A 21,576-nucleotide genomic window follows, 5' to 3' on the forward strand; every position below is an offset into this window, starting at 1 on the left:
ACGACGACGACTCGCACCCTCGGCTCGGGATATAACATGGAGATATGGCAGATGGATATGAGGTAGGTCAACACGACGGGCTGCAACGCTAAGGTCCACAGGAGGGCACGTCATCCAATGGCTTCTTACAAGGGGAAGATAGATTCTGGTGGATGACGTGCTGCATACATGGGAGCTTCTTCCTGTACTTTCTTTAAACCAAAAAAGGGAAAGCTTCAGTGAAAAGTCATTAAGGCCTTTCTTCCAGGGTTGGCAGCAAGACGATTCTCCAAAGAATGAGCACTACTTCCTTCTCTTTTGCTCTTACGAGGATATTGCTTGTAGGAGCTCTGGCATGAAAAAACCCCGTGTAGAACTTTCCGAACCCGTCGCAAAAACACAAGCCAGGTGAAGAAAGTAACGCGTCGTAGATGTGCAGAGTTCTTTGCCACTCTTTAATGGCCCACAGCAGCCAAGCTTTAAAAGACTTAAGGTGACTCATCTGTTTTTAACCAGGCATGCCAGTCTCACAAGAGACTATCAAAAATTGCCATTGCTGACTATTTTTCAAGTCATCATGGCGGGGTATTGGGAATAGTTTTCAATTAGCAATAATCACGCCTCGGTTAACACCTCATGGGCTATGATACTGCCACTGCGCAAAGCTAACCTTCTGGCTGCTTTGGTAGATAATGCATGCCCAATGAGCGCTCATGAAGGTTTTGGCTAGGCATAGGTGGACATTGAGCCAGAGCAGAGCATTGTGGGAACTGTTATGCTAATTAAACTGGCATTTGACAAAGGTGTCTCTAGAAAAGGCCCAGAAGGAAACATTTTCCCAGAGAAAAGCCCCAGATCTTTAAGGCAAAATGCAAACGAGGTCTCACCTCTACTTTCTGGGACAAAATGCACACTTTCACCTCATGGGGCTGAAAGGCACTCCCAACTGTCAAGGATCATAAAAAATCCACACCTCTCTGATGAAATTGGCCTAGCTGGTCCTTTGTGACGACGACGACGACTCGCACCCTCGGCTCGGGATATAACATGGAGATATGGCAGATGGATATGAGGTAGGTCAACACGACGGGCTGCAACGCTAAGATCCACAGGAGGGCACGTCATCCAATGGCTTCTTACAAGGGGAAGATAGATTCTGGTGGATGACGTGCTGCATACATGGGAGCTTCTTCCTGTACTTTCTTTAAACCAAAAAAGGGAAAGCTTCAGTGAAAAGTCATTAAGGCCTTTCTTCCAGGGTTGGCAGCAAGACGATTCTCCAAAGAATGAGCACTACTTCCTTCTCTTTTGCTCTTACGAGGATATTGCTTGTAGGAGCTCTGGCATGAAAAAACCCCGTGTAGAACTTTCCGAACCCGTCGCAAAAACACAAGCCAGGTGAAGAAAGTAACGCGTCGTAGATGTGCAGAGTTCTTTGCCACTCTTTAATGGCCCACAGCAGCCAAGCTTTCAAAGACTTAAGGTGACTCATCTGTTTTTAACCAGGCATGCCAGCCTCACAAGAGACTATCAAAAATTGCCATTGCTGACTATTTTTCAAGTCATCATGGCAGGGTATTGGGAATAGTTTTCAATTAGCAATAATCACGCCTCGGTTAACACCTCATGGGCTATGATACTGCCACTGCGCAAAGCTAACCTTCTGGCTGCTTTGGTAGATAATGCATGCCCAATGAGCGCTCATGAAGGTTTTGGCTAGGCATAGGTGGACATTGAGCCAGAGCAGAGCATTGTGGGAACTGTTATGCTAATTAAACTGGCATTTGACAAAGGTGTCTCTAGAAAAGGCCCAGAAGGAAACATTTTCCCAGAGAAAAGCCCCAGATCTTTAAGGCAAAATGCAAACGAGGTCTCACCTCTACTTTCTGGGACAAAATGCACACTTTCACCTCATGGGGCTGAAAGGCACTCCCAACTGTCAAGGATCATAAAAAATCCACACCTCTCTGATGAAATTGGCCTAGCTGGTCCTTTGTGACGACGACGACGACTCGCACCCTCGGCTCGGGATATAACATGGAGATATGGCAGATGGATATGAGGTAGGTCAACACGACGGGCTGCAACGCTAAGGTCCACAGGAGGGCACGTCATCCAATGGCTTCTTACAAGGGGAAGATAGATTCTGGTGGATGACGTGCTGCATACATGGGAGCTTCTTCCTGTACTTTCTTTAAACCAAAAAAGGGAAAGCTTCAGTGAAAAGTCATTAAGGCCCTTCTTCCAGGGTTGGCAGCAAGACGATTCTCCAAAGAATGAGCACTACTTCCTTCTCTTTTGCTCTTACGAGGATATTGCTTGTAGGAGCTCTGGCATGAAAAAACCCCCTGTGTAGAACTTTCCGAACCCGTCGCAAAAACACAAGCCAGGTGAAGAAAGTAACGCGTCGTAGATGTGCAGAGTTCTTTGCCACTCTTTAATGGCCCACAGCAGCCAAGCTTTCAAAGACTTAAGGTGACTCATCTGTTTTTAACCAGGCATGCCAGTCTCACAAGAGACTATCAAAAATTGCCATTGCTGACTATTTTTCAAGTCATCATGGCGGGGTATTGGGAATAGTTTTCAATTAGCAATAATCACGCCTCGGTTAACACCTCATGGGCTATGATACTGCCACTGCGCAAAGCTAACCTTCTGGCTGCTTTGGTAGATAATGCATGCCCAATGAGCGCTCATGAAGGTTTTGGCTAGGCATAGGTGGACATTGAGCCAGAGCAGAGCATTGTGGGAACTGTTATGCTAATTAAACTGGCATTTGACAAAGGTGTCTCTAGAAAAGGCCCAGAAGGAAACATTTTCCCAGAGAAAAGCCCCAGATCTTTAAGGCAAAATGCAAACGAGGTCTCACCTCTACTTTCTGGGACAAAATGCACACTTTCACCTCATGGGGCTGAAAGGCACTCCCAACTGTCAAGGATCATAAAAAATCCACACCTCTCTGATGAAATTGGCCTAGCTGGTCCTTTGTGACGACGACGACGACTCGCACCCTCGGCTCGGGATATAACATGGAGATATGGCAGATGGATATGAGGTAGGTCAACACGACGGGCTGCAACGCTAAGGTCCACAGGAGGGCACGTCATCCAATGGCTTCTTACAAGGGGAAGATAGATTCTGGTGGATGACGTGCTGCATACATGGGAGCTTCTTCCTGTACTTTCTTTAAACCAAAAAAGGGAAAGCTTCAGTAAAAAGTCATTAAGGCCCTTCTTCCAGGATTGGCAGCAAGACGATTCTCCAAAGAATGAGCACTACTTCCTTCTCTTTTGCTCTTACGAGGATATTGCTTGTAGGAGCTCTGGCATGAAAAAACCCCCTGTGTAGAACTTTCCGAACCCGACGCAAAAACACAAGCCAGGTGAAGAAAGTAACGCGTCGTAGATGTGCAGAGTTCTTTGCCACTCTTTAATGGCCCACAGCAGCCAAGCTTTCAAAGACTTAAGGTGACTCATCTGTTTTTAACCAGGCATGCCAGCCTCACAAGAGACTATCAAAAATTGCCATTGCTGACTATTTTTCAAGTCATCATGGCGGGGTATTGGGAATAGCTTTCAATTAGCAATAATCACGCCTCGGTTAACACCTCATGGGCTATGATACTGCCACTACGCAAAGCTAACCTTCTGGCTGCTTTGGTAGATAATGCATGCCCAATGAGCGCTCATGAAGGTTTTGGCTAGGCATAGGTGGACATTGAGCCAGAGCAGAGCATTGTGGGAACTGTTATGCTAATTAAACTGGCATTTGACAAAGGTGTCTCTAGAAAAGGCCCAGAAGGAAACATTTTCCCAGAGAAAAGCCCCAGATCTTTAAGGCAAAATGCAAACGAGGTCTCACCTCTACTTTCTGGGACAAAATGCACACTTTCACCTCATGGGGCTGAAAGGCACTCCCAACTGTCAAGGATCATAAAAAATCCACACCTCTCTGATGAAATTGGCCTAGCTGGTCCTTTGTGACGACGACGACGACTCGCACCCTCGGCTCGGGATATAACATGGAGATATGGCAGATGGATATGAGGTAGGTCAACACGACGGGCTGCAACGCTAAGGTCCACAGGAGGGCGCGTCATCCAATGGCTTCTTACAAGGAGAAGATAGATTCTGGTGGATGACGTGCTGCATACATGGGAGCTTCTTCCTGTACTTTCTTTAAACCAAAAAAGGGAAAGCTTCAGTGAAAAGTCATTAAGGCCCTTCTTCCAGGGTTGGCAGCAAGACGATTCTCCAAAGAATGAGCACTACTTCCTTCTCTTTTGCTCTTACGAGGATATTGCTTGTAGGAGCTCTGGCATGAAAAAACCCCCTGTGTAGAACTTTCCGAACCCGTCGCAAAAACACAAGCCAGGTGAAGAAAGTAACGTGTCGTAGATGTGCAGAGTTCTTTGCCACTCTTTAATGGCCCACAGCAGCCAAGCTTTCAAAGACTTAAGGTGACTCATCTGTTTTTAACCAGGCATGCCAGTCTCACAAGAGACTATCAAAAATTGCCATTGCTGACTATTTTTCAAGTCATCATGGCGGGGTATTGGGAATAGTTTTCAATTAGCAATAATCACGCCTCGGTTAACACCTCATGGGCTATGATACTGCCACTGCGCAAAGCTAACCTTCTGGCTGCTTTGGTAGATAATGCATGCCCAATGAGCGCTCATGAAGGTTTTGGCTAGGCATAGGTGGACATTGAGCCAGAGCAGAGCATTGTGGGAACTGTTATGCTAATTAAACTGGCATTTGACAAAGGTGTCTCTAGAAAAGGCCCAGAAGGAAACATTTTCCCAGAGAAAAGCCCCAGATCTTTAAGGCAAAATGCAAACGAGGTCTCACCTCTACTTTCTGGGACAAAATGCACACTTTCACCTCATGGGGCTGAAAGGCACTCCCAACTGTCAAGGATCATAAAAAATCCACACCTCTCTGATGAAATTGGCCTAGCTGGTCCTTTGTGACGACGACGACTCGCACCCTCGGCTCGGGATATAACATGGAGATATGGCAGATGGATATGAGGTAGGTGAACACGACGGGCTGCAACGCTAAGGTCCACAGGAGGGCACGTCATCCAATGGCTTCTTACAAGGGGAAGATAGATTCTGGTGGATGACGTGCTGCATACATGGGAGCTTCTTCCGGTACTTTCTTTAAACCAAAAAATGGAAAGCTTCAGTGAAAAGTCATTAAGACCTTTCTTCCAGGGTTGGCAGCAAGACGATTCTCCAAAGAATGAGCACTACTTCCTTCTCTTTTGCTCTTACGAGGATATTGCTTGTAGGAGCTCTGGCATGAAAAAAACCCCTGTGTAGAACTTTCCGAACCCGTCGCAAAAACACAAGCCAGGTGAAGAAAGTAACGCGTTGTAGATGTGCAGAGTTCTTTGCCACTCTTTAATGGCCCACAGCAGCCAAGCTTTCAAAGACTTAAGGCGATTCATCTGTTTTTAACCAGGCATGCCAGTCTCACAAGAGACTATCAAAAATTGCCATTGCTGACTATTTTTCAAGTCATCACGGCAGGGTATTGGGAATAGTTTTCAATTAGCAATAATCACGCCTCGGTTAACACCTCATGGGCTATGATACTGCCACTGCGCAAAGCTAACCTTCTGGCTGCTTTGGTAGATAATGCATGCCCAATGAGCGCTCATGAAGGTTTTGGCTAGGCATAGGTGGACATTGAGCCAGAGCAGAGCATTGTGGGAACTGTTATGCTAATTAAACTGGCATTTGACAAAGGTGTCTCTAGAAAAGGCCCAGAAGGAAACATTTTCCCAGAGAAAAGCCCCAGATCTTTAAGGCAAAATGCAAACGAGGTCTCACCTCTACTTTCTGGGACAAAATGCACACTTTCACCTCATGGGGCTGAAAGGCACTCCCAACTGTCAAGGATCATAAAAAATCCACACCTCTCTGATGAAATTGGCCTAGCTGGTCCTTTGTGACGACGACGACTCGCACCCTCGGCTCGGGATATAACATGGAGATATGGCAGATGGATATGAGGTAGGTCAACACGACGGGCTGCAACGCTAAGGTCCACAGGAGGGCACGTCATCCAATGGCTTCTTGCAAGGGGAAGATAGATTCTGGTGGATGACGTGCTGCATACATGGGAGCTTCTTCCGGTACTTTCTTTAAACCAAAAAAGGGAAAGCTTCAGTGAAAAGTCATTAAGGCCTTTCTTCCAGGGTTGGCAGCAAGACGATTCTCCAAAGAATGAGCACTACTTCCTTCTCTTTTGCTCTTACGAGGATATTGCTTGTAGGAGCTCTGGCATGAAAAAAACCCCTGTGTAGAACTTTCCGAACCCGTTGCAAAAACACAAGCCAGGTGAAGAAAGTAACGCGTCGTAGATGTGCAGAGTTCTTTGCCACTCTTTAATGGCACACAGCAGCCAAGCTTTCAAAGACTTAAGGTGATTCATCTGTTTTTAACCAGGCATGCCAGTCTCACAAGAGACTATCAAAAATTGCCATTGCTGACTATTTTTCAAGTCATCACGGCGGGGTATTGGGAATAGTTTTCAATTAGCAATAATCACGCCTCGGTTAACACCTCATGGGCTATGATACTGCCACTGCGCAAAGCTAACCTTCTGGCTGCTTTGGTAGATAATGCATGCCCAATGAGCGCTCATGAAGGTTTTGGCTAGGCATAGGTGGACATTGAGCCAGAGCAGAGCATTGTGGGAACTGTTATGCTAATTAAACTGGCATTTGACAAAGGTGTCTCTAGAAAAGGCCCAGAAGGAAACATTTTCCCAGAGAAAAGCCCCAGATCTTTAAGGCAAAATGCAAACGAGGTCTCACCTCTACTTTCTGGGACAAAATGCACACTTTCACCTCATGGGGCTGAAAGGCACTCCCAACTGTCAAGGATCATAAAAAATCCACACCTCTCTGATGAAATTGGCCTAGCTGGTCCTTTGTGACGACGACGACTCGCACCCTCGGCTCGGGATATAACATGGAGATATGGCAGATGGATATGAGGTAGGTCAACACGACGGGCTGCAACGCTAAGGTCCACAGGAGGGCACGTCATCCAATGGCTTCTTACAAGGGGAAGATAGATTCTGGTGGATGACGTGCTGCATACATGGGAGCTTCTTCCGGTACTTTCTTTAAACCAAAAAAAGGAAAGCTTCAGTGAAAAGTCATTAAGGCCTTTCTTCCAGGGTTGGCAGCAAGACGATTCTCCAAAGAATGAGCACTACTTCCTTCTCTTTTGCTCTTACGAGGATATTGCTTGTAGGAGCTCTGGCATGAAAAAAACCCCCTGTGTAGAACTTTCCGAACCCGTTGCAAAAACACAAGCCAGGTGAAGAAAGTAACGCGTCGTAGATGTGCAGAGTTCTTTGCCACTCTTTAATGGCCCACAGCAGCCAAGCTTTCAAAGACTTAAGGTGATTCATCTGTTTTTAACCAGGCATGCCAGTCTCACAAGAGACTATCAAAAATTGCCATTGCTGACTATTTTTCAAGTCATCATGGCGGGGTATTGGGAATAGTTTTCAATTAGCAATAATCACGCCTCGGTTAACACCTCATGGGCTATAATACTGCCACTGCGCAAAGCTAACCTTCTGGCTGCTTTGGTAGATAATGCATGCCCAATGAGTGCTCATGAAGGTTTTGGCTAGGCATAGGTGGACATTGAGCCAGAGCAGAGCATTGTGGGAACTGTTATGCTAATTAAACTGGCATTTGACAAAGGTGTCTCTAGAAAAGGCCCAGAAGGAAACATTTTCCCAGAGAAAAGCCCCAGATCTTTAAGGCAAAATGCAAACGAGGTCTCACCTCTACTTTCTGGGACAAAATGCACACTTTCACCTCATGGGGCTGAAAGGCACTCCCAACTGTCAAGGATCATAAAAAATCCACACCTCTCTGATGAAATTGGCCTAGCTGGTCCTTTGTGACGACGACGACTCGCACCCTCGGCTCGGGATATAACATGGAGATATGGCAGATGGATATGAGGTAGGTCAACACGACGGGCTGCAACGCTAAGGTCCACAGGAGGGCACGTCATCCAATGGCTTCTTGCAAGGGGAAGATAGATTCTGGTGGATGACGTGCTGCATACATGGGAGCTTCTTCCGGTACTTTCTTTAAACCAAAAAAGGGAAAGCTTCAGTGAAAAGTCATTAAGGCCTTTCTTCCAGGGTTGGCAGCAAGACGATTCTCCAAAGAACGACCACTACTTCCTTCTCTTTTGCTCTTACGAGGATATTGCTTGTAGGAGCTCTGGCATGAAAAAAACCCCTGTGTAGAACTTTCCGAACCCATCGCAAAAATACAAGCCAGGTGAAGAAAGTAACGCGTCGTAGATGTGCAGAGTTCTTTGCCACTCTTTAATGGCCCACAGCAGCCAAGCTTTCAAAGACTTAAGGTGATTCATCTGTTTTTAACCAGGCATGCCAGTCTCACAAGAGACTATCAAAAATTGCCATTGCTGACTATTTTTCAAGTCATCATGGCGGGGTATTGGGAATAGTTTTCAATTAGCAATAATCACGCCTCGGTTAACACCTCATGAGCTATGATACTGCCACTGCGCAAAGCTAACCTTCTGGCTGCTTTGGTAGATAATGCATGCCCAATGAGCGCTCATGAAGGTTTTGGCTAGGCATAGGTGGACATTGAGCCAGAGCAGAGCATTGTGGGAACTGTTATGCTAATTAAACTGGCATTTGACAAAGGTGTCTCTAGAAAAGGCCCAGAAGGAAACATTTTCCCAGAGAAAAGCCCCAGATCTTTAAGGCAAAATGCAAACGAGGTCTCACCTCTACTTTCTGGGACAAAATGCACACTTTCACCTCATGGGGCTGAAAGGCACTCCCAACTGTCAAGGATCATAAAAAATCCACACCTCTCTGATGAAATTGGCCTAGCTGGTCCTTTGTGACGACGACGACGACTCGCACCCTCGGCTCGGGATATAACATGGAGATATGGCAGATGGATATGAGGTAGGTCAACACGACGGGCTGCAACGCTAAGGTCCACAGGAGGGCACGTCATCCAATGGCTTCTTACAAGGGGAAGATAGATTCTGGTGGATGACGTGCTGCATACATGGGAGCTTCTTCCGGTAATTTCTTTAAACCAAAAAAGGGAAAGCTTCAGTGAAAAGTCATTAAGGCCTTTCTTCCAGGGTTGGCAGCAAGACGATTCTCCAAAGAATGAGCACTACTTCCTTCTCTTTTGCTCTTACGAGGAGCTCTGGCATGAAAAAAACCCCTGTGTAGAACTTTCCAAACCCGTCGCAAAAACACAAGCCAGGTGAAGAAAGTAACGCGTCGTAGTTGTGCAGAGTTCTTTGCCACTCTTCAATGGCCCACAGCAGCCAAGCTTTCAAAGACTTAAGGTGATTCATCTGTTTTTAACCAGGCATGCCAGTCTCACAAGAGACTATCAAAAATTGCCATTGCTGACTATTTTTCAAGTCATCACGGCGGGGTATTGGGAATAGTTTTCAATTAGCAATAATCACGCCTCGGTTAACACCTCATAGGCTATGATACTGCCACTGCGCAAAGCTAACCTTCTGGCTGCTTTGGTAGATAATGCATGCCCAATGAGCGCTCATGAAGGTTTTGGCTAGGCATAGGTGGACATTGAGCCAGAGCAGAGCATTGTGGGAACTGTTATGCTAATTAAACTGGCATTTGACAAAGGTGTCTCTAGAAAAGGCCCAGAAGGAAACATTTTCCCAGAGAAAAGCCCCAGATCTTTAAGGCAAAATGCAAACGAGGTCTCACCTCTACTTTCTGGGACAAAATGCACACTTTCACCTCATGGGGCTGAAAGGCACTCCCAACTGTCAAGGATCATAAAAAATCCACACCTCTCTGATGAAATTGGCCTAGCTGGTCCTTTGTGACGACGACGACGACTCGCACCCTCGGCTCGGGATATAACATGGAGATATGGCAGATGGATATGAGGTAGGTCAACACGACGGGCTGCAACGCTAAGGTCCACAGGAGGGCACGTCATCCAATGGCTTCTTACAAGGGGAAGATAGATTCTGGTGGATGACGTGCTGCATACATGGGAGCTTCTTCCGGTACTTTCTTTAAACCAAAAAAAGGAAAGCTTCAGTGAAAAGTCATTAAGGCCTTTCTTCCAGGGTTGGCAGCAAGACGATTCTCCAAAGAATGAGCACTACTTCCTTCTCTTTTGCTCTTACGAGGATATTGCTTGTAGGAGCTCTGGCATGAAAAAAACCCCTGTGTAGAACTTTCCGAACCCGTTGCAAAAACACAAGCCAGGTGAAGAAAGTAACGCGTCGTAGATGTGCAGAGTTCTTTGCCACTCTTTAATGGCCCACAGCAGCCAAGCTTTCAAAGACTTAAGGTGATTCATCTGTTTTTAACCAGGCATGCCAGTCTCACAAGAGACTATCAAAAATTGCCATTGCTGACTATTTTTCAAGTCATCATGGCGGGGTATTGGGAATAGTTTTCAATTAGCAATAATCACGCCTCGGTTAACACCTCATGGGCTATGATACTGCCACTGCGCAAAGCTAACCTTCTGGCTGCTTTGGTAGATAATGCATGCCCAATGAGCGCTCATGAAGGTTTTGGCTAGGCATAGGTGGACATTGAGCCAGAGCAGAGCATTGTGGGAACTGTTATGCTAATTAAACTGGCATTTGACAAAGGTGTCTCTAGAAAAGGCCCAGAAGGAAACATTTTCCCAGAGAAAAGCCCCAGATCTTTAAGGCAAAATGCAAACGAGGTCTCACCTCTACTTTCTGGGACAAAATGCACACTTTCACCTCATGGGGCTGAAAGGCACTCCCAACTGTCAAGGATCATAAAAAATCCACACCTCTCTGATGAAATTGGCCTAGCTGGTCCTTTGTGACGACGACGACGACTCGCACCCTCGGCTCGGGATATAACATGGAGATATGGCAGATGGATATGAGGTAGGTCAACACGACGGGCTGCAACGCTAAGGTCCACAGGAGGGCGCGTCATCCAATGGCTTCTTACAAGGAGAAGATAGATTCTGGTGGATGACGTGCTGCATACATGGGAGCTTCTTCCTGTACTTTCTTTAAACCAAAAAAGGGAAAGCTTCAGTGAAAAGTCATTAAGGCCCTTCTTCCAGGGTTGGCAGCAAGACGATTCTCCAAAGAATGAGCACTACTTCCTTCTCTTTTGCTCTTACGAGGATATTGCTTGTAGGAGCTCTGGCATGAAAAAACCCCCTGTGTAGAACTTTCCGAACCCGTCGCAAAAACACAAGCCAGGTGAAGAAAGTAACGCGTCGTAGATGTGCAGAGTTCTTTGCCACTCTTTAATGGCCCACAGCAGCCAAGCTTTCAAAGACTTAAGGTGATTCATCTGTTTTTAACCAGGCATGCCAGTCTCACAAGAGACTATCAAAAATTGCCATTGCTGACTATTTTTCAAGTCATCATGGCGGGGTATTGGGAATAGTTTTCAATTAGCAATAATCACGCCTCGGTTAACACCTCATGGGCTATGATACTGCCACTGCGCAAAGCTAACCTTCTGGCTGCTTTGGTAGATAATGCATGCCCAATGAGCGCTCATGAAGGTTTTGGCTAGGCATAGGTGGACATTGAGCCAGAGCAGAGCATTGTGGGAACTGTTATGCTAATTAAACTGGCATTTGACAAAGGTGTCTCTAGAAAAGGCCCAGAAGGAAACATTTTCCCAGAGAAAAGCCCCAGATCTTTAAGGCAAAATGCAAACGAGGTCTCACCTCTACTTTCTGGGACAAAATGCACACTTTCACCTCATGGGGCTGAAAGGCACTCCCAACTGTCAAGGATCATAAAAAATCCACACCTCTCTGATGAAATTGGCCTAGCTGGTCCTTTGTGACGACGACGACTCGCACCCTCGGCTCGGGATATAACATGGAGATATGGCAGATGGATATGAGGTAGGTGAACACGACGGGCTGCAACGCTAAGGTCCACAGGAGGGCACGTCATCCAATGGCTTCTTACAAGGGGAAGATAGATTCTGGTGGATGACGTGCTGCATACATGGGAGCTTCTTCCGGTACTTTCTTTAAACCAAAAAATGGAAAGCTTCAGTGAAAAGTCATTAAGACCTTTCTTCCAGGGTTGGCAGCAAGACGATTCTCCAAAGAATGAGCACTACTTCCTTCTCTTTTGCTCTTACGAGGATATTGCTTGTAGGAGCTCTGGCATGAAAAAAACCCCTGTGTAGAACTTTCCGAACCCGTCGCAAAAACACAAGCCAGGTGAAGAAAGTAACGCGTCGTAGATGTGCAGAGTTCTTTGCCACTCTTTAATGGCCCACAGCAGCCAAGCTTTCAAAGACTTAAGGTGATTCATCTGTTTTTAACCAGGCATGCCAGTCTCACAAGAGACTATCAAAAATTGCCATTGCTGACTATTTTTCAAGTCATCATGGCGGGGTATTGGGAATAGTTTTCAATTAGCAATAATCACGCCTCGGTTAACACCTCATGAGCTATGATACTGCCACTGCGCAAAGCTAACCTTCTGGCTGCTTTGGTAGATAATGCATGCCCAATGAGCACTCATGAAGGTTTTGGCTAGGCATAGGTGGACATTGAGCCAGAGCAGAGCATTGTGGGAACTGTTATGCTAATTAAACTGGCATTTGACAAAGGTGTCTCTAGAAAAGGCCCAGAAGGAAACATTTTCCCAGAGAAAAGCCCCAGATCTTTAAGGCAAAATGCAAACGAGGTCTCACCTCTACTTTCTGGGACAAAATGCACACTTTCACCTCATGGGGCTGAAAGGCACTCCCAACTGTCAAGGATCATAAAAAATCCACACCTCTCTGATGAAATTGGCCTAGCTGGTCCTTTGTGACGACGACGACGACTCGCACCCTCGGCTCGGGATATAACATGGAGATATGGCAGATGGATATGAGGTAGGTCAACACGACGGGCTGCAACGCTAAGGTCCACAGGAGGGCACGTCATCCAATGGCTTCTTACAAGGGGAAGATAGATTCTGGTGGATGACGTGCTGCATACATGGGAGCTTCTTCCGGTACTTTCTTTAAACCAAAAAAGGGAAAGCTTCAGTGAAAAGTCATTAAGGCCTTTCTTCCAGGGTTGGCAGCAAGACGATTCTCCAAAGAATGAGCACTACTTCCTTCTCTTTTGCTCTTACGAGGAGCTCTGGCATGAAAAAAACCCCTGTGTAGAACTTTCCAAACCCGTCGCAAAAACACAAGCCAGGTGAAGAAAGTAACGCGTCGTAGTTGTGCAGAGTTCTTTGCCACTCTTCAATGGCCCACAGCAGCCAAGCTTTCAAAGACTTAAGGTGATTCATCTGTTTTTAACCAGGCATGCCAGTCTCACAAGAGACTATCAAAAATTGCCATTGCTGACTATTTTTCAAGTCATCACGGCGGGGTATTGGGAATAGTTTTCAATTAGCAATAATCACGCCTCGGTTAACACCTCATAGGCTATGATACTGCCACTGCGCAAAGCTAACCTTCTGGCTGCTTTGGTAGATAATGCATGCCCAATGAGCGCTCATGAAGGTTTTGGCTAGGCATAGGTGGACATTGAGCCAGAGCAGAGCATTGTGGGAACTGTTATGCTAATTAAACTGGCATTTGACAAAGGTGTCTCTAGAAAAGGCCCAGAAGGAAACATTTTCCCAGAGAAAAGCCCCAGATCTTTAAGGCAAAATGCAAACGAGGTCTCACCTCTACTTTCTGGGACAAAATGCACACTTTCACCTCATGGGGCTGAAAGGCACTCCCAACTGTCAAGGATCATAAAAAATCCACACCTCTCTGATGAAATTGGCCTAGCTGGTCCTTTGTGACGACGACGACTCGCACCCTCGGCTCGGGATATAACATGGAGATATGGCAGATGGATATGAGGTAGGTCAACACGACGGGCTGCAACGCTAAGGTCCACAGGAGGGCACGTCATCCAATGGCTTCTTGCAAGGGGAAGATAGATTCTGGTGGATGACGTGCTGCATACATGGGAGCTTCTTCCGGTACTTTCTTTAAACCAAAAAAGGGAAAGCTTCAGTGAAAAGTCATTAAGGCCTTTCTTCCAGGGTTGGCAGCAAGACGATTCTCCAAAGAATGAGCACTACTTCCTTCTCTTTTGCTCTTACGAGGATATTGCTTGTAGGAGCTCTGGCATGAAAAAAACCCCTGTGTAGAACTTTCCGAACCCGTTGCAAAAACACAAGCCAGGTGAAGAAAGTAACGCGTCGTAGATGTGCAGAGTTCTTTGCCACTCTTTAATGGCACACAGCAGCCAAGCTTTCAAAGACTTAAGGTGATTCATCTGTTTTTAACCAGGCATGCCAGTCTCACAAGAGACTATCAAAAATTGCCATTGCTGACTATTTTTCAAGTCATCACGGCGGGGTATTGGGAATAGTTTTCAATTAGCAATAATCACGCCTCGGTTAACACCTCATGGGCTATGATACTGCCACTGCGCAAAGCTAACCTTCTGGCTGCTTTGGTAGATAATGCATGCCCAATGAGCGCTCATGAAGGTTTTGGCTAGGCATAGGTGGACATTGAGCCAGAGCAGAGCATTGTGGGAACTGTTATGCTAATTAAACTGGCATTTGACAAAGGTGTCTCTAGAAAAGGCCCAGAAGGAAACATTTTCCCAGAGAAAAGCCCCAGATCTTTAAGGCAAAATGCAAACGAGGTCTCACCTCTACTTTCTGGGACAAAATGCACACTTTCACCTCATGGGGCTGAAAGGCACTCCCAACTGTCAAGGATCATAAAAAATCCACACCTCTCTGATGAAATTGGCCTAGCTGGTCCTTTGTGACGACGACGACTCGCACCCTCGGCTCGGGATATAACATGGAGATATGGCAGATGGATATGAGGTAGGTCAACACGACGGGCTGCAACGCTAAGGTCCACAGGAGGGCACGTCATCCAATGGCTTCTTACAAGGGGAAGATAGATTCTGGTGGATGACGTGCTGCATACATGGGAGCTTCTTCCGGTACTTTCTTTAAACCAAAAAAAGGAAAGCTTCAGTGAAAAGTCATTAAGGCCTTTCTTCCAGGGTTGGCAGCAAGACGATTCTCCAAAGAATGAGCACTACTTCCTTCTCTTTTGCTCTTACGAGGATATTGCTTGTAGGAGCTCTGGCATGAAAAAAACCCCCTGTGTAGAACTTTCCGAACCCGTTGCAAAAACACAAGCCAGGTGAAGAAAGTAACGCGTCGTAGATGTGCAGAGTTCTTTGCCACTCTTTAATGGCCCACAGCAGCCAAGCTTTCAAAGACTTAAGGTGATTCATCTGTTTTTAACCAGGCATGCCAGTCTCACAAGAGACTATCAAAAATTGCCATTGCTGACTATTTTTCAAGTCATCATGGCGGGGTATTGGGAATAGTTTTCAATTAGCAATAATCACGCCTCGGTTAACACCTCATGGGCTATGATACTGCCACTGCGCAAAGCTAACCTTCTGGCTGCTTTGGTAGATAATGCATGCCCAATGAGCGCTCATGAAGGTTTTGGCTAGGCATAGGTGGACATTGAGCCAGAGCAGAGCATTGTGGGAACTGTTATGCTAATTAAACTGGCATTTGACAAAGGTGTCTCTAGAAAAGGCCCAGAAGGAAACATTTTCCCAGAGAAAAGCCCCAGATCTTTAAGGCAAAATGCAAACGAGGTCTCACCTCTACTTTCTGGGACAAAATGCACACTTTCACCTCATGGGGCTGAAAGGCACTCCCAACTGTCAAGGATCATAAAAAATCCACACCTCTCTGATGAAATTGGCCTAGCTGGTCCTTTGTGACGACGACGACTCGCACCCTCGGCTCGGGATATAACATGGAGATATGGCAGATGGATATGAGGTAGGTGAACACGACGGGCTGCAACGCTAAGGTCCACAGGAGGGCACGTCATCCAATGGCTTCTTACAAGGGGAAGATAGATTCTGGTGGATGACGTGCTGCATACATGGGAGCTTCTTCCGGTACTTTCTTTAAACCAAAAAATGGAAAGCTTCAGTGAAAAGTCATTAAGACCTTTCTTCCAGGGTTGGCAGCAAGACGATTCTCCAAAGAATGAGCACTACTTCCTTCTCTTTTGCTCTTACGAGGATATTGCTTGTAGGAGCTCTGGCATGAAAAAAACCCCTGTGTAGAACTTTCCGAACCCGTCGCAAAAACACAAGCCAGGTGAAGAAAGTAACGCGTTGTAGATGTGCAGAGTTCTTTGCCACTCTTTAATGGCCCACAGCAGCCAAGCTTTCAAAGACTTAAGGTGATTCATCTGTTTTTAACCAGGCATGCCAGTCTCACAAGAGACTATCAAAAATTGCCATTGCTGACTATTTTTCAAGTCATCACGGCGGGGTATTGGGAATAGTTTTCAATTAGCAATAATCACGCCTCGGTTAACACCTCATGGGCTATGATACTGCCACTGCGCAAAGCTAACCTTCTGGCTGCTTTGGTAGATAATGCATGCCCAATGAGCGCTCATGAAGGTTTTGGCTAGGCATAGGTGGACATTGAGCCAGAGCAGAGCATTGTGGGAACTGTTATGCTAATTAAACTGGCATTTGACAAAGGTGTCTCTAGAAAAGGCCCAGAAGGAAACATTTTCCCAGAGAAAAGCCCCAGATCTTTAAGGCAAAATGCAAACGAGGTCTCACCTCTACTTTCTGGGACAAAATGCACACTTTCACCTCATGGGGCTGAAAGGCACTCCCAACTGTCAAGGATCATAAAAAATCCACACCTCTCTGATGAAATTGGCCTAGCTGGTCCTTTGTGACGACGACGACTCGCACCCTCGGCTCGGGATATAACATGGAGATATGGCAGATGGATATGAGGTAGGTGAACACGACGGGCTGCAACGCTAAGGTCCACAGGAGGGCACGTCATCCAATGGCTTCTTACAAGGGGAAGATAGATTCTGGTGGATGACGTGCTGCATACATGGGAGCTTCTTCCGGTACTTTCTTTAAACCAAAAAATGGAAAGCTTCAGTGAAAAGTCATTAAGACCTTTCTTCCAGGGTTGGCAGCAAGACGATTCTCCAAAGAATGAGCACTACTTCCTTCTCTTTTGCTCTTACGAGGATATTGCTTGTAGGAGCTCTGGCATGAAAAAAACCCCTGTGTAGAACTTTCCGAACCCGTCGCAAAAACACAAGCCAGGTGAAGAAAGTAACGCGTTGTAGATGTGCAGAGTTCTTTGCCACTCTTTAATGGCCCACAGCAGCCAAGCTTTCAAAGACTTAAGGCGATTCATCTGTTTTTAACCAGGCATGCCAGTCTCACAAGAGACTATCAAAAATTGCCATTGCTGACTATTTTTCAAGTCATCACGGCGGGGTATTGGGAATAGTTTTCAATTAGCAATAATCACGCCTCGGTTAACACCTCATGGGCTATGATACTGCCACTGCGCAAAGCTAACCGTCTGGCTGCTTTGGTAGATAATGCATGCCCAATGAGCGCTCATGAAGGTTTTGGCTAGGCATAGGTGGACATTGAGCCAGAGCAGAGCATTGTGGGAACTGTTATGCTAATTAAACTGGCATTTGACAAAGGTGTCTCTAGAAAAGGCCCAGAAGGAAACATTTTCCCAGAGAAAAGCCCCAGATCTTTAAGGCAAAATGCAAACGAGGTCTCACCTCTACTTTCTGGGACAAAATGCACACTTTCACCTCATGGGGCTGAAAGGCACTCCCAACTGTCAAGGATCATAAAAAATCCACACCTCTCTGATGAAATTGGCCTAGCTGGTCCTTTGTGACGACGACGACTCGCACCCTCGGCTCGGGATATAACATGGAGATATGGCAGATGGATATGAGGTAGGTCAACACGACGGGCTGCAACGCTAAGGTCCACAGGAGGGCACGTCATCCAATGGCTTCTTACAAGGGGAAGATAGATTCTGGTGGATGACGTGCTGCATACATGGGAGCTTCTTCCGGTACTTTCTTTAAACCAAAAAAAGGAAAGCTTCAGTGAAAAGTCATTAAGGCCTTTCTTCCAGGGTTGGCAGCAAGACGATTCTCCAAAGAATGAGCACTACTTCCTTCTCTTTTGCTCTTACGAGGATATTGCTTGTAGGAGCTCTGGCATGAAAAAAAACCCTGTGTAGAACTTTCCGAACCCGTTGCAAAAACACAAGCCAGGTGAAGAAAGTAACGCGTCGTAGATGTGCAGAGTTCTTTGCCACTCTTTAATGGCCCACAGCAGCCAAGCTTTCAAAGACTTAAGGTGATTCATCTGTTTTTAACCAGGCATGCCAGTCTCACAAGAGACTATCAAAAATTGCCATTGCTGACTATTTTTCAAGTCATCATGGCGGGGTATTGGGAATAGTTTTCAATTAGCAATAATCACGCCTCGGTTAACACCTCATGGGCTATGATACTGCCACTGCGCAAAGCTAACCTTCTGGCTGCTTTGGTAGATAATGCATGCCCAATGAGCGCTCATGAAGGTTTTGGCTAGGCATAGGTGGACATTGAGCCAGAGCAGAGCATTGTGGGAACTGTTATGCTAATTAAACTGGCATTTGACAAAGGTGTCTCTAGAAAAGGCCCAGAAGGAAACATTTTCCCAGAGAAAAGCCCCAGATCTTTAAGGCAAAATGCAAACGAGGTCTCACCTCTACTTTCTGGGACAAAATGCACACTTTCACCTCATGGGGCTGAAAGGCACTCCCAACTGTCAAGGATCATAAAAAATCCACACCTCTCTGATGAAATTGGCCTAGCTGGTCCTTTGTGACGACGACGACTCGCACCCTCGGCTCGGGATATAACATGGAGATATGGCAGATGGATATGAGGTAGGTCAACACGACGGGCTGCAACGCTAAGGTCCACAGGAGGGCACGTCATCCAATGGCTTCTTGCAAGGGGAAGATAGATTCTGGTGGATGACGTGCTGCATACATGGGAGCTTCTTCCGGTACTTTCTTTAAACCAAAAAAGGGAAAGCTTCAGTGAAAAGTCATTAAGGCCTTTCTTCCAGGGTTGGCAGCAAGACGATTCTCCAAAGAATGAGCACTACTTCCTTCTCTTTTGCTCTTACGAGGATATTGCTTGTAGGAGCTCTGGCATGAAAAAAACCCCTGTGTAAAACTTTCCGAACCCGTCGCAAAAACACAAGCCAGGTGAAGAAAGTAACGCGTCGTAGATGTGCAGAGTTCTTTGCCACTCTTTAATGGCCCACAGCAGCCAAGCTTTCAAAGACTTAAGGTGATTCATCTGTTTTTAACCAGGCATGCCAGTCTCACAAGAGACTATCAAAAATTGCCATTGCTGACTATTTTTCAAGTCATCACGGCGGGGTATTGGGAATAGTTTTCAATTAGCAATAATCACGCCTCGGTTAACACCTCATAGACTATGATACTGCCACTGCGCAAAGCTAACCTTCTGGCTGCTTTGGTAGATAATGCATGCCCAATGAGCGCTCATGAAGGTTTTGGCTAGGCATAGGTGGACATTGAGCCAGAGCAGAGCATTGTGGGAACTGTTATGCTAATTAAACTGGCATTTGACAAAGGTGTCTCTAGAAAAGGCCCAGAAGGAAACATTTTCCCAGAGAAAAGCCCCAGATCTTTAAGGCAAAATGCAAACGAGGTCTCACCTCTACTTTCTGGGACAAAATGCACACTTTCACCTCATGGGGCTGAAAGGCACTCCCAACTGTCAAGGATCATAAAAAATCCACACCTCTCTGATGAAATTGGCCTAGCTGGTCCTTTGTGACGACGACGACTCGCACCCTCGGCTCGGGATATAACATGGAGATATGGCAGATGGATATGAGGTAGGTCAACACGACGGGCTGCAACGCTAAGGTCCACAGGAGGGCACGTCATCCAATGGCTTCTTACAAGGGGAAGATAGATTCTGGTGGATGACGTGCTGCATACATGGGAGCTTCTTCCGGTACTTTCTTTAAACCAAAAAAAGGAAAGCTTCAGTGAAAAGTCATTAAGGCCTTTCTTCCAGGGTTGGCAGCAAGACGATTCTCCAAAGAATGAGCACTACTTCCTTCTCTTTTGCTCTTACGAGGATATTGCTTGTAGGAGCTCTGGCATGAAAAAAACCCCCTGTGTAGAACTTTCCGAACCCGTTGCAAAAACACAAGCCAGGTGAAGAAAGTAACGCGTCGTAGATGTGCAGAGTTCTTTGCCACTCTTTAATGGCCCACAGCAGCCAAGCTTTCAAAGACTTAAGGTGACTCATCTGTTTTTAACCAGGCATGCCAGTCTCACAAGAGACTATCAAAAATTGCCATTGCTGACTATTTTTCAAGTCATCATGGCGGGGTATTGGGAATAGTTTTCAATTAGCAATAATCACGCCTCGGTTAACACCTCATGGGCTATGATACTGCCACTGCGCAAAGCTAACCGTCTGGCTGCTTTGGTAGATAATGCATGCCCAATGAGCGCTCATGAAGGTTTTGGCTAGGCATAGGTGGACATTGAGCCAGAGCAGAGCATTGTGGGAACTGTTATGCTAATTAAACTGGCATTTGACAAAGGTGTCTCTAGAAAAGGCCCAGAAGGAAACATTTTCCCAGAGAAAAGCCCCAGATCTTTAAGGCAAAATGCAAACGAGGTCTCACCTCTACTTTCTGGGACAAAATGCACACTTTCACCTCATGGGGCTGAAAGGCACTCCCAACTGTCAAGGATCATAAAAAATCCACACCTCTCTGATGAAATTGGCCTAGCTGGTCCTTTGTGACGACGACGACTCGCACCCTCGGCTCGGGATATAACATGGAGATATGGCAGATGGGTATGAGGTAGGTCAACACGACGGGCTCCAACGCTAAGGTCCACAGGAGGGCACGTCATCCAATGGCTTCTTACAAGGGGAAGATAGATTCTGGTGGATGACGTGCTGCATACATGGGAGCTTCTTCCGGTACTTTCTTTAAACCAAAAAAAGGAAAGCTTCAGTGAAAAGTCATTAAGGCCTTTCTTCCAGGGTTGGCAGCAAGACGATTCTCCAAAGAATGAGCACTACTTCCTTCTCTTTTGCTCTTACGAGGATATTGCTTGTAGGAGCTCTGGCATGAAAAAAAACCCTGTGTAGAACTTTCCGAACCCGTTGCAAAAACACAAGCCAGGTGAAGAAAGTAACGCGTCGTAGATGTGCAGAGTTCTTTGCCACTCTTTAATGGCCCACAGCAGCCAAGCTTTCAAAGACTTAAGGTGATTCATCTGTTTTTAACCAGGCATGCCAGTCTCACAAGAGACTATCAAAAATTGCCATTGCTGACTATTTTTCAAGTCATCATGGCGGGGTATTGGGAATAGTTTTCAATTAGCAATAATCACGCCTCGGTTAACACCTCATGGGCTATGATACTGCCACTGCGCAAAGCTAACCTTCTGGCTGCTTTGGTAGATAATGCATGCCCAATGAGCGCTCATGAAGGTTTTGGCTAGGCATAGGTGGACATTGAGCCAGAGCAGAGCATTGTGGGAACTGTTATGCTAATTAAACTGGCATTTGACAAAGGTGTCTCTAGAAAAGGCCCAGAAGGAAA

The 21,576-nt window shown here is 46.2% G+C and overlaps 22 non-coding genes across 22 annotated transcripts; all 22 read right to left on the reverse strand.

Moving 5' to 3' along the window:
• Positions 1 to 504: 504 nt before the first annotated feature.
• LOC128498312 (U4 spliceosomal RNA) lies at positions 505 to 646 on the reverse strand. Its single transcript, XR_008354545.1, has one exon. It is a non-coding gene; the product is annotated as a U4 spliceosomal RNA (small nuclear RNA).
• Positions 647 to 1,494: 848 nt separating this feature from the next.
• On the reverse strand, positions 1,495 to 1,636 carry LOC128498429 (U4 spliceosomal RNA). Its single transcript, XR_008354657.1, has one exon. It is a non-coding gene; the product is annotated as a U4 spliceosomal RNA (small nuclear RNA).
• An 850-nt stretch (positions 1,637 to 2,486) lies between these two features.
• Positions 2,487 to 2,628, reverse strand: LOC128498313 (U4 spliceosomal RNA). Its single transcript, XR_008354546.1, has one exon. It is a non-coding gene; the product is annotated as a U4 spliceosomal RNA (small nuclear RNA).
• Positions 2,629 to 3,478: 850 nt separating this feature from the next.
• LOC128498505 (U4 spliceosomal RNA) lies at positions 3,479 to 3,620 on the reverse strand. The gene has a single exon (XR_008354729.1). It is a non-coding gene; the product is annotated as a U4 spliceosomal RNA (small nuclear RNA).
• Positions 3,621 to 4,470: 850 nt separating this feature from the next.
• On the reverse strand, positions 4,471 to 4,612 carry LOC128498315 (U4 spliceosomal RNA). Its single transcript, XR_008354547.1, has one exon. It is a non-coding gene; the product is annotated as a U4 spliceosomal RNA (small nuclear RNA).
• An 847-nt stretch (positions 4,613 to 5,459) lies between these two features.
• Positions 5,460 to 5,601, reverse strand: LOC128498407 (U4 spliceosomal RNA). Its single transcript, XR_008354635.1, has one exon. It is a non-coding gene; the product is annotated as a U4 spliceosomal RNA (small nuclear RNA).
• An 847-nt stretch (positions 5,602 to 6,448) lies between these two features.
• On the reverse strand, positions 6,449 to 6,590 carry LOC128498339 (U4 spliceosomal RNA). Its single transcript, XR_008354571.1, has one exon. It is a non-coding gene; the product is annotated as a U4 spliceosomal RNA (small nuclear RNA).
• Positions 6,591 to 7,438: 848 nt separating this feature from the next.
• LOC128498393 (U4 spliceosomal RNA) lies at positions 7,439 to 7,580 on the reverse strand. The gene has a single exon (XR_008354622.1). It is a non-coding gene; the product is annotated as a U4 spliceosomal RNA (small nuclear RNA).
• An 847-nt stretch (positions 7,581 to 8,427) lies between these two features.
• LOC128498409 (U4 spliceosomal RNA) lies at positions 8,428 to 8,569 on the reverse strand. Its single transcript, XR_008354637.1, has one exon. It is a non-coding gene; the product is annotated as a U4 spliceosomal RNA (small nuclear RNA).
• An 836-nt stretch (positions 8,570 to 9,405) lies between these two features.
• On the reverse strand, positions 9,406 to 9,547 carry LOC128498236 (U4 spliceosomal RNA). Its single transcript, XR_008354479.1, has one exon. It is a non-coding gene; the product is annotated as a U4 spliceosomal RNA (small nuclear RNA).
• Positions 9,548 to 10,397: 850 nt separating this feature from the next.
• LOC128498316 (U4 spliceosomal RNA) lies at positions 10,398 to 10,539 on the reverse strand. The gene has a single exon (XR_008354548.1). It is a non-coding gene; the product is annotated as a U4 spliceosomal RNA (small nuclear RNA).
• Positions 10,540 to 11,389: 850 nt separating this feature from the next.
• LOC128498317 (U4 spliceosomal RNA) lies at positions 11,390 to 11,531 on the reverse strand. Its single transcript, XR_008354549.1, has one exon. It is a non-coding gene; the product is annotated as a U4 spliceosomal RNA (small nuclear RNA).
• Positions 11,532 to 12,378: 847 nt separating this feature from the next.
• Positions 12,379 to 12,520, reverse strand: LOC128498410 (U4 spliceosomal RNA). Its single transcript, XR_008354638.1, has one exon. It is a non-coding gene; the product is annotated as a U4 spliceosomal RNA (small nuclear RNA).
• Positions 12,521 to 13,356: 836 nt separating this feature from the next.
• On the reverse strand, positions 13,357 to 13,498 carry LOC128498237 (U4 spliceosomal RNA). Its single transcript, XR_008354480.1, has one exon. It is a non-coding gene; the product is annotated as a U4 spliceosomal RNA (small nuclear RNA).
• Positions 13,499 to 14,345: 847 nt separating this feature from the next.
• On the reverse strand, positions 14,346 to 14,487 carry LOC128498340 (U4 spliceosomal RNA). The gene has a single exon (XR_008354572.1). It is a non-coding gene; the product is annotated as a U4 spliceosomal RNA (small nuclear RNA).
• Positions 14,488 to 15,335: 848 nt separating this feature from the next.
• LOC128498318 (U4 spliceosomal RNA) lies at positions 15,336 to 15,477 on the reverse strand. The gene has a single exon (XR_008354550.1). It is a non-coding gene; the product is annotated as a U4 spliceosomal RNA (small nuclear RNA).
• Positions 15,478 to 16,324: 847 nt separating this feature from the next.
• Positions 16,325 to 16,466, reverse strand: LOC128498342 (U4 spliceosomal RNA). The gene has a single exon (XR_008354573.1). It is a non-coding gene; the product is annotated as a U4 spliceosomal RNA (small nuclear RNA).
• An 847-nt stretch (positions 16,467 to 17,313) lies between these two features.
• Positions 17,314 to 17,455, reverse strand: LOC128498343 (U4 spliceosomal RNA). Its single transcript, XR_008354574.1, has one exon. It is a non-coding gene; the product is annotated as a U4 spliceosomal RNA (small nuclear RNA).
• An 847-nt stretch (positions 17,456 to 18,302) lies between these two features.
• Positions 18,303 to 18,444, reverse strand: LOC128498319 (U4 spliceosomal RNA). The gene has a single exon (XR_008354551.1). It is a non-coding gene; the product is annotated as a U4 spliceosomal RNA (small nuclear RNA).
• An 847-nt stretch (positions 18,445 to 19,291) lies between these two features.
• LOC128498385 (U4 spliceosomal RNA) lies at positions 19,292 to 19,433 on the reverse strand. Its single transcript, XR_008354614.1, has one exon. It is a non-coding gene; the product is annotated as a U4 spliceosomal RNA (small nuclear RNA).
• An 848-nt stretch (positions 19,434 to 20,281) lies between these two features.
• Positions 20,282 to 20,423, reverse strand: LOC128498320 (U4 spliceosomal RNA). Its single transcript, XR_008354552.1, has one exon. It is a non-coding gene; the product is annotated as a U4 spliceosomal RNA (small nuclear RNA).
• Positions 20,424 to 21,270: 847 nt separating this feature from the next.
• On the reverse strand, positions 21,271 to 21,412 carry LOC128498321 (U4 spliceosomal RNA). Its single transcript, XR_008354553.1, has one exon. It is a non-coding gene; the product is annotated as a U4 spliceosomal RNA (small nuclear RNA).
• Positions 21,413 to 21,576: the final 164 nt, after the last annotated feature.

The sequence above is a fragment of the Spea bombifrons genome, chromosome 5, assembly GCF_027358695.1.
Source record: "Spea bombifrons isolate aSpeBom1 chromosome 5, aSpeBom1.2.pri, whole genome shotgun sequence".
Lineage (NCBI taxonomy): Eukaryota > Metazoa > Chordata > Amphibia > Anura > Pelobatidae > Spea > Spea bombifrons.